General features: G+C 46.2%; 1 pseudogene; it reads left to right on the top strand.

The window, feature by feature from the left end:
- The first annotated feature begins 10,179 nt into the window (after positions 1-10,179).
- Positions 10,180-13,646, top strand: LOC119539476 (annotated as a pseudogene).
- Positions 13,647-14,300: the final 654 nt, after the last annotated feature.

The following is a 14,300-nucleotide window of genomic DNA, read 5'->3' as shown; positions in this document are numbered from 1 at the left end:
ACATAAATTCAAATACACACTGATTCAAGCCAAAAACCAAAAACAAACAAACAAACCAAAACTATTCTGGGGCAGGGACATATAACTGAAGAGACCAGTGGCAGATGTGGCTTCTCTCAAGCTTGATCCAGGGGTCAAATCATACCCATTTCCTCCAGGTTGGCTCTGTTTGCAGGTTCTGTGTGGAGGCTTCAGCTCCTTCATATCCACAGCACAGTGCACAGGAGAGATGGAGCGTCCTTCCCAGAAGCCTGAGCACATGTCCCCTTTGTCCACCTGGCTGCAGATGACCTCTGTGAACCAGTCACTGAGGGGCTTTAACTCCATAGCCCAGGCCATGAGATGAGGGCTTGAGGGGCCTCCCTATTCAAACCAAGCTGGAAGCGGTTGGGGGAAGGGTTAATTTCTCAGGAAATAACCAATTTCAGCTGCTGATGCCAGTGGGTCAGGTGTTCCCCTGAGCACACATCACACCTTCTGGGCCTGGGGGTGTGTGTCACTCTGTGCACACCTTGACCGGGGCGTGGGCAGGGCGGGGTCTCAGGAAGGTGGGGTTAGTGGGCTGAGCCCGGAATAGACATTGCGAGAAGAGTGAGATTCCCTGTCCATTTGTGTCATATTTAATACCCCCAAAATAGTGTCAAGAGGTCTTCTGGAGGTTACTCTTATACAGTTTCAGCCAGAGATTGCAAACTGCCAAAGTATGCCAAGTCTCTAACCAAACAGTCTTCTTGAAAACCCCCCAGAATGCCTTGTGCTCTATCTCAGACTATAAGAGTTTTTATTGTTAAGTTTATTTTTTCAGAGACTTAAATCTTCCAGATTGTTCCTATGCCAGAGAAGCCCTGAAACCCAAAAGTACTGGTCTCTCTGAGAACAACCAATTCATTCCTCTACCCCATAAGGTCAATACCCATTTTCAGCATGAAGAAACCAAAATGATCACTGCCTGGATATCCCTCAAAATTGAGAGAGTTATCAAATGACCTGGAGGAGTTGTAACTGAGAAGTTAGGATTTAAGGGATGATTCTGATTACTAAATCATTATCTAGCTATTCCTTTTTTACTTTCTGGTATATTAGAGTAGACAGAGAGAAATACCTGAAATCTCTGAACTGCAATCCAGTTGCCTTGATCTCTGATAATGATTGTATAGCCTTTATCATATGTCCCTGTGATTGTAAAAACCTTGTCACTTGTCACCCTTTATCCATTTTTTTAACTTTAGAGTCTTATATTAAGAAAGGCAACCCCTAATGTTAATGGACAAAATTGGTCATCTCAGAACTCACCATTGACTTGTTCTTGTAATGGTTAGCTTGGGTCTAGCATAGCTCCACTCCTTTACATTTGTAACTTGTTTCTGCTTACACTTGTTATTGAGATGGTAACAACTCCATCTCCCCTTGTTTGAATCCATAAAAACCTTGAACTTCTTAGACTCTGGGAGACAGATTTTGAGGCTGATAGGTCATCTGATCCCCTGCTTTGCACCTAGCAATAAACTCTTTCTTTCATTGAAACCACTATTGTCATGAATGGCTGTTATGTGCATTGGGCAGAGAACCCAAACTTTTGTCCAGTATCTTTTGCATTATTGTTGCCTGGAATTGAATCTACAATGTCTTTGAGATATTTCTGTATAACAATTATCCCTGTACCTGTGGAAGGGATAATGTCGAGGAGGCTTCTCACTACTTTACATGGAGTTCTTTCGCTGTGTGATCCAGGAAAGAAATATCTCTCCCATGTCAGTAAGGTATGACCATATTTTTTATGAATTACTGTCTAATATGTATGTTTTTAGCCCTGTGACTAAGTTTTCCTCTTTGAATTGGCTTTCAGGAAACTCAGAGCCCAATTCAGGGCCACCCTGGAATAAGAGGGTGAAAGCTTTAGGCCATATGTGGGGTAATAAATGTATTCCTTGTTGCACTTTGTTTTTTTCAGCTTTTATTTTCACTTCAGCCAATTTTGCCTCATATTTAATTTAAGAGTCTTGTTCTGTGTTTTTGTTTTTTTTTTCTTTTTTTTGCTGTTGTTACTTGAGTCCATCTGATATAAGAAAGGGTAAAAATAAATAATATCCCCTAACTTCACCAGCACTGTCTTGGGGGTAGAATCAGACCAGGAACTTGGGGAGAGGCTGGAGTGAGAGTGCACCAACAGGACTTAGAGGAGCTGGGGGACAGGCCATTGTGCAGTGCTAGGAACTGTTTCCAAAACATTTAAACATGAGAAATGTCACATTTTTGTATTTTCAAAATAAAATTGGTGAAAAAAAGTGTATAAATGTAAACTTATAGCATCAAGTGGATTTAAAAAGGACTAATATAAATAACTTATGCCAATAAATTTGATAACTGACACAAAATGGGCAGCTTCCTTTAAATAGAAAAATTATCAGATCTGAACCAAGGAGAAATAGGAAATGAGAATTGCCCTGAATCCATTAAAGATATTAAATTCATAATGAGAACATTCCACAAGGAAACTCCAAGCTCAAAGGTCTTCACTGTTGAATTCGCTCAAACATTTAAGCAAGAATTAATACTAATCCTAAGCAAACTCTTAGGGAAATAGAGGAGAAAACCATATTTTCCGAATTATTTTGTGAGGCATTACTATACAAAGATATCAAAAGAAAACTGTGGTGGTGAAGTTCATGTATCAACTCTGCCAGGTGATGGTGTCCAGTTGTTTGGTCAAGCAAGCACTGGCCTGATTGTTACTGGAAGGGTATTTTGTGGACTTAAATCATCAGTGAGTTGATTGCATCTACGACTAATTACAAATTCAATCAACACACGATACTGCCTTCAACAATGAGAGAAGTCTCATCCAGTCAGCTCAAGGCCTTAAAAGAAGAAGTGATGACTTCAACAGTCAGAAGACTGTATTTCTTTCTTTACTTCAGCCAGCCAGCTTTTCCAGGGGAATTCATCAAAAACCTTCATTGCAGTTCTCAGCTTGCAGCTTGCCCTACAGAATTTGGACTTGCCCGTCCCCACAGTCACATGAGACAATTCTTGTAAAAATCTGTTTTCCTAGAGAACCATGACTAATACAAACATTTGGACCATGGTCTCTCATGAATCCTTTTCAAAACACCTGCAAATCAAAAGCAAAACAATTTTAAAAGGATAATACATCATGACCCAGAAAGTTTTATTTGTGATGGAAGTCGGGATGAATATATGAGAATTGATCTAATTTATCGTTTTAACAGAATAAAGGAGAATAACCATAGGATCATCTCCATGCAGAAAAAGCATTTAAAAATTCACCATCCTTTGATAATAATATTTTTCAGTAAACAAGGAATAGAAGGCAACTTCTTCAAGATGAGAAAGGGCACCTATGAAAATTCTACAGCTATGGTCATATTTTATGGTGAAAGACCAAATACTTTCTACCTAAGATCAACAATAAGGCAAGGATGTGGATTCTTGCATTTCTGTTACACAATGTACTGCCAAATAAACACAATAAAAGGTATGCAGATTGCAAAAGAGAAGTGAAAGTGTCTCATTTTGCAGGTGACATGAGCATGTGCGTAGAAAATCCTAAGGCAAAAAAAGTTCCTGGACTCTTAAGTGAATATAGCAAGATTGCAGGATACAAGGACAATATACAAAGTCAATGTCATTTCTACATACAACGTAAAATTAGGAAAATTAAAATTAAAAATTCAATTTACAATGGCATGAATATGACAAAATAATTAGGTATCAATTTAAAGAAAGTGTGCAAGATCGTCACACCAAAATCTACAAAGCACTGCTGAGAGTAAGTAATGACAATCTGTGCAAATGTCGAGAAACACCATGTCAAGGATTAGAATATTCATTGTTAAGGTATCAATTCTCCCAAAATTGGCTTATAGTTTAAATGTGATTCCAATCAAAATCATGGCAGGCTTTTAAAAACAAATTGACAAGCTGATTGTACAATGTATACACAAAGAATCTGAATAGCCAAAATGGTTTTAAGAAAATATTTGGAGGATCCGCAGAATCAGATTCCAAAACTTAAACAGCAAAGCTCCAGTAACCAACCTAAGGATAGTCATAGATCAATGGAATATAATGAAGAGTACATAAATAGAACCATATACATACAGACAGATAAATAGACAGACAGATATGGTTATATATATGCTCATGAAAATGGCCTCAATATAATTCAATGTGGGAAAACAGTCTTTTGAACAAATGGTTGAAAGTTTCCACAAACGGTTTTGAAACAAAGGCATGGCCTAGGAGGGTCTAGACAGCTTAGGTCCATGAAGAAAAGGCACAGGGTGCCGGGCTCCTGCACTCCCAGGCCTGCTGGGGAAGGTCCACCCTTGGTGTCCAGGGGGCTGATGGCCGCATGCCTGGGTCCCAGAGGTCTGGGGATGCAGAGAGGGGCAGCCCTCGGGCTCAGGAGGTACGTTAGACAGAAGCCTGGGCCAGTCTTATCACTTATCTCCCTGTCTGCCACTGTGGTCTCCAGCCTCCGTGCCCCATCCTGCCCTCTGCCCTCCAGAACCGCTGTCTCCAGGGAAGCCAGCAGCATGGCCAGCTCCCAGAACTGAGCCCCAGAGCTGCTCTTCTTGGCACAGCGGCCCAGATGTCTTAGGAGATGGAGAAGTGCCCTCTAGGTAGCCAAGGACTCTGACCTCAGGCTCAGGACAGGACTTGAAAGAAGCTGCAAGAGAATAAGACACTGAGAATCCCAGAAGGAGGGACCAGCTGGCCATCCAGGAGCTGCACAGGCCTTGCTCTCCCCTCCTCTCAGGTCATTGATGTCCCAGCCACCCAGTCTTAGCAAAGGCTGCTCTGGGTGAAGGGAAACCACATTAATCACTTCCATCCCTCATCCTCTTTCTCCCTTTTTTTCCTGTGTGTGTGTGTGTGCATATGTATGTTTGCATTATACCATACCTCTAAATACAGAAAAATATTTAACATTTAACATTTAATAGCTATACATCAAGTAAAGGACTAAGACCTGTGTAATTATCTTCCAGGCGAAAATAGAGACCTCTACCATCACCCTAACTAGAAGCTCCCTAAGCCCCTCACTAAAAAGGCCCCATCCCTCTCCTCACTGGTCCACTAAGTCATCCCCTCTTCCCCTCTGGCTCCTTCCCACCCACTTCTTCTCACCTCCATCCACCAAGTGTCCCTATTTTCCTCCCTTTGTTCACTTCACTGGGCACCTTCCCTTGGTCCTAGCCCAATGCCATGGGGGTCTCTCCTCCCCCTTCCCCCTGAAATCCTAGAGTTGGAGAATCATCACTGGTTGGTTCCTGAATGGTGCCTTCATCCCTGGAAGCAGCAGCAGGAATAAGTGTCAGGGACTTGGGAGTCCAGAGAGCTTCACAGGAGACTGAGGAATTGTTACTGGGGTACCTGGTACACTTGTGAGGTCCACCCTGGACCCGGGAACCAGATGGTGTGGTTTGCAGATCTTGCTCTGCCCAGAAGCCAAAGTCCATGGTGACTCCATAGGACGAAACATCTATATCAGCATAGACGCACCTGAACGTGCCCTGGAATAGGGGCATCCCTTTCTGTGCAGACACTTGTCCGGATGCTGGGAGCCCAGGGAGGCCTCGGGAAAGTCTTCACTGAGGAAAAAGGGACACTCGGGTTTTCTGAACTCCGCCCTGCGGCCACACCGGGGCGCAGCCGCTCCGCTTTCAGATTCTGACCTGACTCAGCTGCCTGGGAGGAGCCCGGGCTTGAGCGGGGCAGAGTTGGCTGACCTGGGGGTTGGGCATTAAGGGGGCGGGGTGGCTGGGAGGGGATGGCGGTGAGGGGAGAAGTTGCCTTCTGAGCATCCCTGGAATCCACCTGAGTCAGACTCCAGGTGGTGCAGGGAGTGGAGAGGAGAGAGCTCAGAAGCCCTTGTGCCATCGATGAGGTTTCCGTCTCTTCTCAGCACAGCCCCATCCCAGCTGTTTGATGGCAACACTGAGAACACTGAAAGATAGATAATATTTTTCATCTACTCTCTATTCCTTTGCAGAGTGCTGTGTGTGTGTGTGTGTGAATGTAAATGAATATTTATTTAAATTTGGAGCATTTATCAGAAATTATTTACTCAGACATCTTAACTTTGGCATGGATTTGAACATGGAGCAAGGAACATTATATGAAGTATTAATCTTTCCGTTACTCAAATGTTAATCAAAAGAAAGTTTTCATTTTGCATATTATTAATATTAAGCAAGGTAGATAAAGGAAAATTGTCTTAATACATTTGTGACTCATTCCTAAAAATTAAATATCAATGATAAGTATTTTGCCTATACTCTAAGATTGTCTCTTTTATAAGTTCAATTTTATTGAGATATATTCACATTCACATCATCCGTGGTGTACAATCAACTGTTCACAGTACCACCATACAGTTGTGCATTCATCACCCCAATCTATTTTTTGAACATTTTCCTTGTACCAGAAAAAGTAAAAATAAGAATAAAAAGTAAAACTAAAAAAGAACACCCAAATCATCCCCCACTCCCACCCTATTTTTCATTTAGTTTTTGTCCCCATTTTTCTATTCACTCATCCATACACTGGATAAAGGGAGTGTGATCCACGAGGCTTTCACAATCACACTGTCACCCTTGTAAGCTACATTGTTATACAATCGTCAAGAGTCAAGGCTACTGGGTTGCAGTTTGGTAGTTTCAAGTTTTACTTCTAGCTATTCCAATTGCACAGTGCTGTTTTTAAAAATAAAAAAATAAACTTTTAATCTCAGAGTAGTTTTAAATTACCAAAAAAATAAGGTGAAGGTATTCAGAGACTCACAGATAACCCGTTTCCCCTATTGTCACATCATACATTACTCTGGCCTATTTGCAACAGTTAATGAAGCAAAACTGATGCATTATTAGTAACTAATCTCTGAAATCAGGATTTCATTACTTTTACCCCCTGTCCTTTCCATTCCCAGGGTCCCATCCAGGACACCACATTCATTGGTCCCACCGGGTCTCCTTATGCTCCTCTGGCTGTGACAGTTTCTCAGACTTTCCTTGTTTTTGGTGACCTTGACAGTTGTGAGGAATCTTAGTCAGATCTGTAGAAGTCTCTCAATTTGAGTTTGGTTGATGTTTTTCTCATGATAAAAGGGGGCTGTGGGTTTTGGGGAAAAAGCCAGAGACACCATATATCCACAGCATAACGAGGACATGATGTGAACCTGATGCTTCACTGGAGACATTAGCCGCAACCTGGCTAAGGTGGAGTTTCCCAGGACTCTCCACGTGAAGCTACTGTTCACACCCTCCTTCCATACTGTTCTCTTAGGAAGTAAGTCACCTGCGCAGCCCCTTTCAAGAGTGGGGATTAGGGTCACTCATTGAGGTGGATTATCAATACGGATTATGGGGAATTCTTCTGTATGGGAAATTTGTCTTCTCCCCTGTTTAATTATTTGTCATTTATGGACTCATGGATATTGATTTATGCTTTGGGGAAATCCAATACTGTGTTATTTATTTTTGTTTTCAAATTATACCAGTTTTGCTTCTGGGAATTCTTCCAGTTGGCTCCTGAGTCATTTTGACATTTCCCCATGGTTTTATGTTTTATGAAATACTCACATTCTCGCACTACCAGATGCTCTGGACTCGTCTTGTATATTTCCTACCCCGGCCCTATATCACCCTTTTCTCCAAGGATCCTTATTCAATTTTTTGATAAAGGTATTAGAAACTGAGATCTCCACACTGGGTTTGCTCATTGCTATGGGGGTGTCATTGCTTCTAGGCCCTCTCAGTAGAGAGAACTAGGAAGTATGTGTGTATACTTATGCATGCACAAACACAACACACACATACACACATACATCAATACTTATATTAACTATATTAACTAAACATGAGTTAATGCTGATGTCTCAAACTCTAATCAGTATCACATATTTTATTCTGGCCTTCCCCTTGCTTCTTTGTAACCTCTCACATATACAGTGAGAAATTTGGTCTCACCACCCATCATATTTTTACTTATTGTTCAGTCCTCATACACATGGACAACGATTTCAGAATTATTACCCCCTACCTCCATGAGAAAGAACTTTACCACCTACAGGACAGTGCTTATGTATAGTTCTTTTGTCTTTACACTTACAGTTTCCAGCCATTTCCAAAGTTACTAGTCAGCAGCTCTTTCTCACTTCCTTCAGTGAGTTATCATGCACCTGTAATACAACTAGATCCTTTTGTTCCAGTCTGTGTACCATCCTGGGATTCCTCGCCTGCCTGGATGATTTTTTAAAATTTGCACACATCAGGGTTCGCTCTTTGTGCTATAAGGTTTATGGGTTTTGATAAATGGATAGTGTCATGTATCCACCCTACAGTACCATACACTGTAGTGTCAGGGCCCTAAATCCCTTGTGTTTCATGTAGACAACCTTCCCCCTCCCCAACCACATGACAACCATGGATCTGCTTTCAGTATCTGTGGTCTTGCCTGTCCAGGATTTCATGTAAATGGAACTATATAATACATATCCTTCTCAGACTGGCTTCCTTCACTGGCAATATGCATTTAAGATTCATCCATGTTGTTGCATGGATTAATAGCTTATTCCTTTTGAGCTGAGTAGTATTCTATACTATGGATAAATGTTACCACCATTTGTCTTCCCATTCACTATGGAAGGACAACTTGGTTGCTTCAAGTTTTTGATGATTATTAATTAAGCTACTAAATATTTGCAGAAAGTTTTTGCATAAATATCAATTTTTAAATTAGTTGTGTACAAACCTCAGAGAGAATTGCTGGATTGTATGTCAAACCCATGTTTAGCTTTTTAAGAATCCACCAAAAGCCTCCCATAGTGGCTGCACCCTTTGTCCTTCCTACCAGCAGTGAATAAGGGTTCTGTGGCTCCACGCCTTGCTGGTGTTGGTGTTATCAGTAGTGACAGACTGAAAAATGTCCCCACCCCAGCCAAATGTATCTCTGTTCTAATCCCTCGAACCTGTGAATATTATGTTATATGGCAAAAAGGGCCTTTGCGTATGTAATTAAGGATCTAATATGGGGACATTAGTAAAGATTATCCCCTGGTCCTTATAATAGGGAAGTAGGGGGAGATTTTTCTATACACAGAGAAGAAGGTGATATGCTGGTAGAGCAGAGAGAGATTTGACAATGTTGACCTTGAAGATTAGAGGATGCAGCCACAAGCCAAGGAAACCTGGCTCCACCAGAAACTGGAAGTATAAGGAACAGATCTCTTTCTGCTATAGCCTCTAGAGTGAGAGAGGTGGACAACACCTTGATTTCAACCTAGGGTTATTGATTTTGGATTTCTGTTCTCCAGAATCATGAGAAAATAAATGTCTGTTGTTTAAGCCACTGCATGTGTGACAACTGTTCACTGGCTATAGGAAACTAATGCACCATTTTTTGTCTTTGTTTTTAATTTAGCCACTCTTTAGGTTTGTACACTGGCTTCTCATTGTGGTTTTCATTTGCACTACCCTAATGACAAATGATGCTGGGAATGTTTTTATGTGCTTATTTTCCACATAAAACAGTAGGATTTCAGACTGCAACTCACCTTTAAGAAACTCCCACTTGTGTATTTTAGCACAGTTATCAAAACGAATGTCAACACTCACCTGAAAAGGCTTTAAAAATACTCCTCTCTTTTCCAATAACATATTTGTGCAAGGCAGACATTTTTGTTCAAACCAAAATAACAGATTGAATGTGATGTCAAAGTCCAAGTGTGCTCTATTGAGGCAGATAAGAAAGACTTGCAAAAATGTAAAACGATCCACTCTTCTCCTACATTGTTTTCTTTTAAAAATAGTTTCAATGTGTAATGGGTTTTAGTGTTAATATTATGCTAGGAATATTTTTAATTTTATTTTAATTTCTAATATGGTAAATATCAATAGAGGAGGACCAGGATTCACTGAGAGAATGAGACATAGAATGCTCGGTGCAGGGGGAGAGGGTCAGGGCCAGTCCCAGGACCCGGGTCTCGGCTCTCAGGGTCCCGGCCCCGAGGTTGGTGTGTGGGGTGGGGAGGCCGAGCGCTGGGGAGTCCCCGTCTCCCCGAGTTTCACTTCTCCCTCTCACAACCTGTGTCAGGTCCTTCTGCCCGGACACTCATGACGCGGCCCAGGGCTCACTCCCATTGCGGCTCCGGTTTCTGGAGAAGCCAATCAGCGTCCCCGCGGCTCCCGGTTCTAAAGTCCCCACGGAGCCGCCCGAACTCGGATTCTCCCCAGACCCGGGGATCCCGGCCATGGCGCCGCGAACCCTCCTCCTGCTGCTCTCGGGGGCCCTGGCCCTGACCCAGACCCGGGCGGGTGAGTGCGGGGCCGGGGGGGAAACTGTCCCCGCGGAGGGGGAGCGAGGGGAGCGCCCGGCGGGGAAGGACCCCGGGAAGCCGCGTCCCCGACCCCGACCCCGGACCTGGTCTCACCCCCTTCCCCGCCCCCAGGCTCCCACTCCCTGAGGTATATCCTCACCGCCGTGTCCCGGCCCGACCGCGGGGATTCCCGCTTCCTCGCCGTCGGCTACGTGGACGACACGCAGTTCGTGCGCTTCGACAGCGACGCCCCGAGTCCGAGGATGGAGCCGCGGGCGCCGTGGGTGGAGCAGGAGGGGCCGGAGTATTGGGGAGGAGACGCGGAACTCCAAGGGCAGCGCACAGATACCGAGGGACCTGCGGACCCTGCGCGGCTACTACAACCAGAGCGAGGCCGGTGAGCGGCGCGGGCCCGGGGCAAAGGTCATGATTCCCGGGGTTCCTCACGGACGAGCCTGGGTCGCCCCGAGTTTCGGGTCCGAGGTTCACCCCGAGGCCACACGACCCGCCAGACCCCACCCACCCGGGAAGAGCAGAGGGATTTTTACTCTTCCATTTTCAGTTTAGATAAAAACCAGCTCGGAGTAAATCACCGCGGGGGGGGGGGGGGCTAAGTGGGCGGGGCTGACCTTGGGGGCGGGGCCAGGGTCTCACACCTTCCAGATCATGTACGGCTGCGACGTGGGGCCGCACGGGCGCCTCCTCCGCGGGTACCGTCAGTACGCCTACGACGGCGCCGATTACATCGCCCTGAACGAGGACCTGCGCTCCTGGACGGCGGCGGACACGGCGGCTCAGATCACCCGGCGCAAGTGGGAGGCGGCCAGGTGGGCGGAGCAAGTCAGGGCCTACCTGGAGGGCAGGTGTGTGGAGTGGCTCCGACGGTACCTGGAGCACGGGAAGGAGACGCTGCAGCGCACAGGTACCAGGGCCGGGGGGCGTCTCCCGATTCCCTCGGGCTGGGCTGCTCCCCGATCTGGGGTCCCACAGGGAGGAGGAAATAGGATCGATGCCAGAGAGCTCTCCTGCCTTGGGTCCAGAGGGGGAGGAGCCGCCTGGGTTTCCAGACCCTGAACCAGAGAGGGATTCACCCAGAGGGTCCCAACTCTGTCAGGGACAATGAAGGGATCCAGCCTCTCCCGGATGGAGGGAGAAGGTCCCTGAAGTGACTGGTCAGCAGTTCCCTTGACCCTGTCAGCCTTGGGAACTGCCTGGACGTTCTCAGGCCGTGTTTCCTGCCCTACACCCACTGTCTTGGGAGGTCTGACTCCAGCTTTTCTGAGTCACTCGGCCTCCACTCAGGTCTGGTCTACAAGTCCCTGATGTCCCCTCAGATACCTGGAGCCTCCTACCCTCGGCTGCCTCACCCTAATCCTAGAATTACCAAGCAGTAGGATTTATCCCAATCCCTGAGTCAAGGCTGGTGTCTAGGGTTTGCACTGCCTCCCCCACTAAAACTGTTATTTTTTCAGATGGTTACATGAGCACTGTTCGAATGGCCCATGAGAGTTAATGGAAAGTTCTTGAAGCTTCTGACCTTCCCACAGATCCCCCAAAGACACACATGACCTACCACCCCGTCTCTGACCGTGAGGTCACGCTGAGGTGCTGGGCCCTGGGCTTCTACCCGGCGGAGATCACGCTGACCTGGCAGCGGGACGGGGAGGACCAGACCCAGGACACAGAGTTTGTGGAGACCAGGCCTGGGGAATGGAAAATTCCAGAAGTGGGCAGCCGTGGTGGTTCCCTCTGGAGAGGAGCAGAGATACATGCCATGTGCAGCACGAGGGGCTGTCTGAGCCCCTCACCCTGAGATGGGGTAAGGAGGGGGGTGAGGGTGGGGCCTCTTCTCAGGGAGAGCAGGAGCCATTCTGAGCTCCTCCAGCAGGGTCAGGGCCGAGGTCTGTGGTCAGGGCCCCTGACCTTCCCTTCCCTTCTCAGAGCCGCCTTCCCAGCCCAGCATCCCCATCGTGGGAATCGTGGCTGGTCTAATTCTCCTTGGAGCTGTCGTGCCTGTGGTTGCTGGAGTTCTGATCTGGAGGAAGAAGCGCTCAGGTAGGGAAGGGAGCAGGGTCTCAGGTTTCTTGTCCCACTGGGAGATTTCTGGCCCCGGGTATCATGTGCCTGTCCCCTTCCCTGATCTTGTGAAGCCCCTCCTCACACATGTGCTTATCCAGTCTGGGGCCTCTTAGCTAACACTTACTTTTATAAAACCTATGAGAGAATGAAGGATAATATTCCCACAGTGATGATTTTGAGGCACCTGTTCCAGTAGTCAGAGGGCAGACCCCCAGGAGAACAGATAGTCCAGTCCCCACACATCTTCTTTCCTCATGATTCCTGATCCTACCCTGGTTCTGCAGTCACAGTTCTGGAAACTTCCTTGGGGTCCAGGACTAGTTCTCTAGGACCTCAAGTCCTGCCTCTCACTAGTGTTTTCTCCCCACAGGTGGAAAAGGAGGGAGCTACACTCAGGCTACTCGTAAGTGGTGGGACAGAGTGGGAGGTGGTGTGGAGGGTGTGAATCTGATCCCTGAGACTTTGGGGAGTGTAGATGGCAGCCCATGGGGCAGCTCACCCACCCCATAATTCCCCCTTCACTCACATTTCCCCTGTGGGCTCTGACCAGATCCTGTTTTTGTTCCTCCCCAGGCAGTGACAGTGCCCAGGGCTCAGATGTGTCTCTCACGGCTTCTAAAGGTGAGACCCTGGAGGGGCTGAAATGGGAGAGGGGTTGGGGCAGAGAGAACACACCTGGGTCATAGGGATTCCTTAGATTCAGACATTTGTTTTTGTGGAGGGCTGTTCATCACTTACAGTGACAGACATGACTTTTTCTTGATTGTTTTCTTCTATAGCATGAGAAAGCTGCCTTGTGGGACTGAGTGATATAAATGTTGTTCACTCCCTGACTTGTGACTTCAAGAACCCCAGCCTTTGGGATATGAAGACTTTTGTTTCTGTGCTAGAATCTAAATGTGTCTGCATTCCCATTAGTATGATGTGAAGATGTGGGGAGATGGCTCACCCCTTCCCTCCACAACTTCCTCCCCACACTGACTTGCGTTCCCTGCCCTGATTGACTTTCCTTTTCCAGCAGAGTTGGCTATCAACATCTCCATCTCTGTGTTAATTTCATGTAGCCCTGAGCTGCCCCTTCTTACATCCCTTGAAAATGAAAATCTGGGTATGATTTTGTTTTTACAAATTCTTGCTATTAGGTGGGATTGATGAATCAATTGAGGGAAAGGAAGATTCTTAAAATTTGAGAGAGGAAATAAATTGACCTGAGAACCTTCCAGAATCTGGGTGTTTGCTTTGCTGAGTGTTACAGGTGGGGGCAGGAGACAGCTGTGGGGAGCCGAGGGTGGATGGGGCTTGTGTCCAGTCAGTGATGAGGACCTCGTGAGCTTTGTCTCAGTCACTTCTCAGCTGGGCCACGTTCTCTGTGTCCTTGTTCCTTCTGTGGCCGTTGTCCCACCAGAAACTGTGGTCACAGGGTCTCAGCTATCGTCCAGCCTCATCCTGTCTGCAGAACCATCGGCAGTGAGGGCTCCACATGGCCAGGTCAGCCGGAGCTCAGTACTGGTCTGGCCTTTGGTCCCCCTTCTTTGTGTGTTTATTTGATGATTCTGTGATTTCATAGAGGATTATGGTTTTCCTTGTTCTTGTGGACAGATTCTGGTCCCCTCCTCCTCTGGTGTCCCGGCTCTGCCCCAGCAGGAGGCTGTTGACCATCACTGTCCCCCCAGGCCCAGGGCGGCTCCTGCACGTGTGAGTCTCTGGTTCCAAGAGAATAATTTTCCAACTTGTCCAGCTCTTACCCTCCTTCTGGGCTGTTTCCTGGATTGTTCTTTCCTTCCTTTCCCCAGTCTTTTCTAAGGAATCAGATCCTGGAATTAGAGAGGAGGGATCTGATAGTTCCACTTTAATTCCTGGTGGTTTGTCCTTCTCTGCC

Source organism: Choloepus didactylus, chromosome 7, assembly GCF_015220235.1.
Source record: "Choloepus didactylus isolate mChoDid1 chromosome 7, mChoDid1.pri, whole genome shotgun sequence".
Taxonomy (NCBI): Eukaryota; Metazoa; Chordata; class Mammalia; order Pilosa; family Megalonychidae; genus Choloepus; species Choloepus didactylus.
Note: the sequence above shows the minus strand (reverse complement) of the source record. Positions and strands in the feature narration are given on the sequence as shown.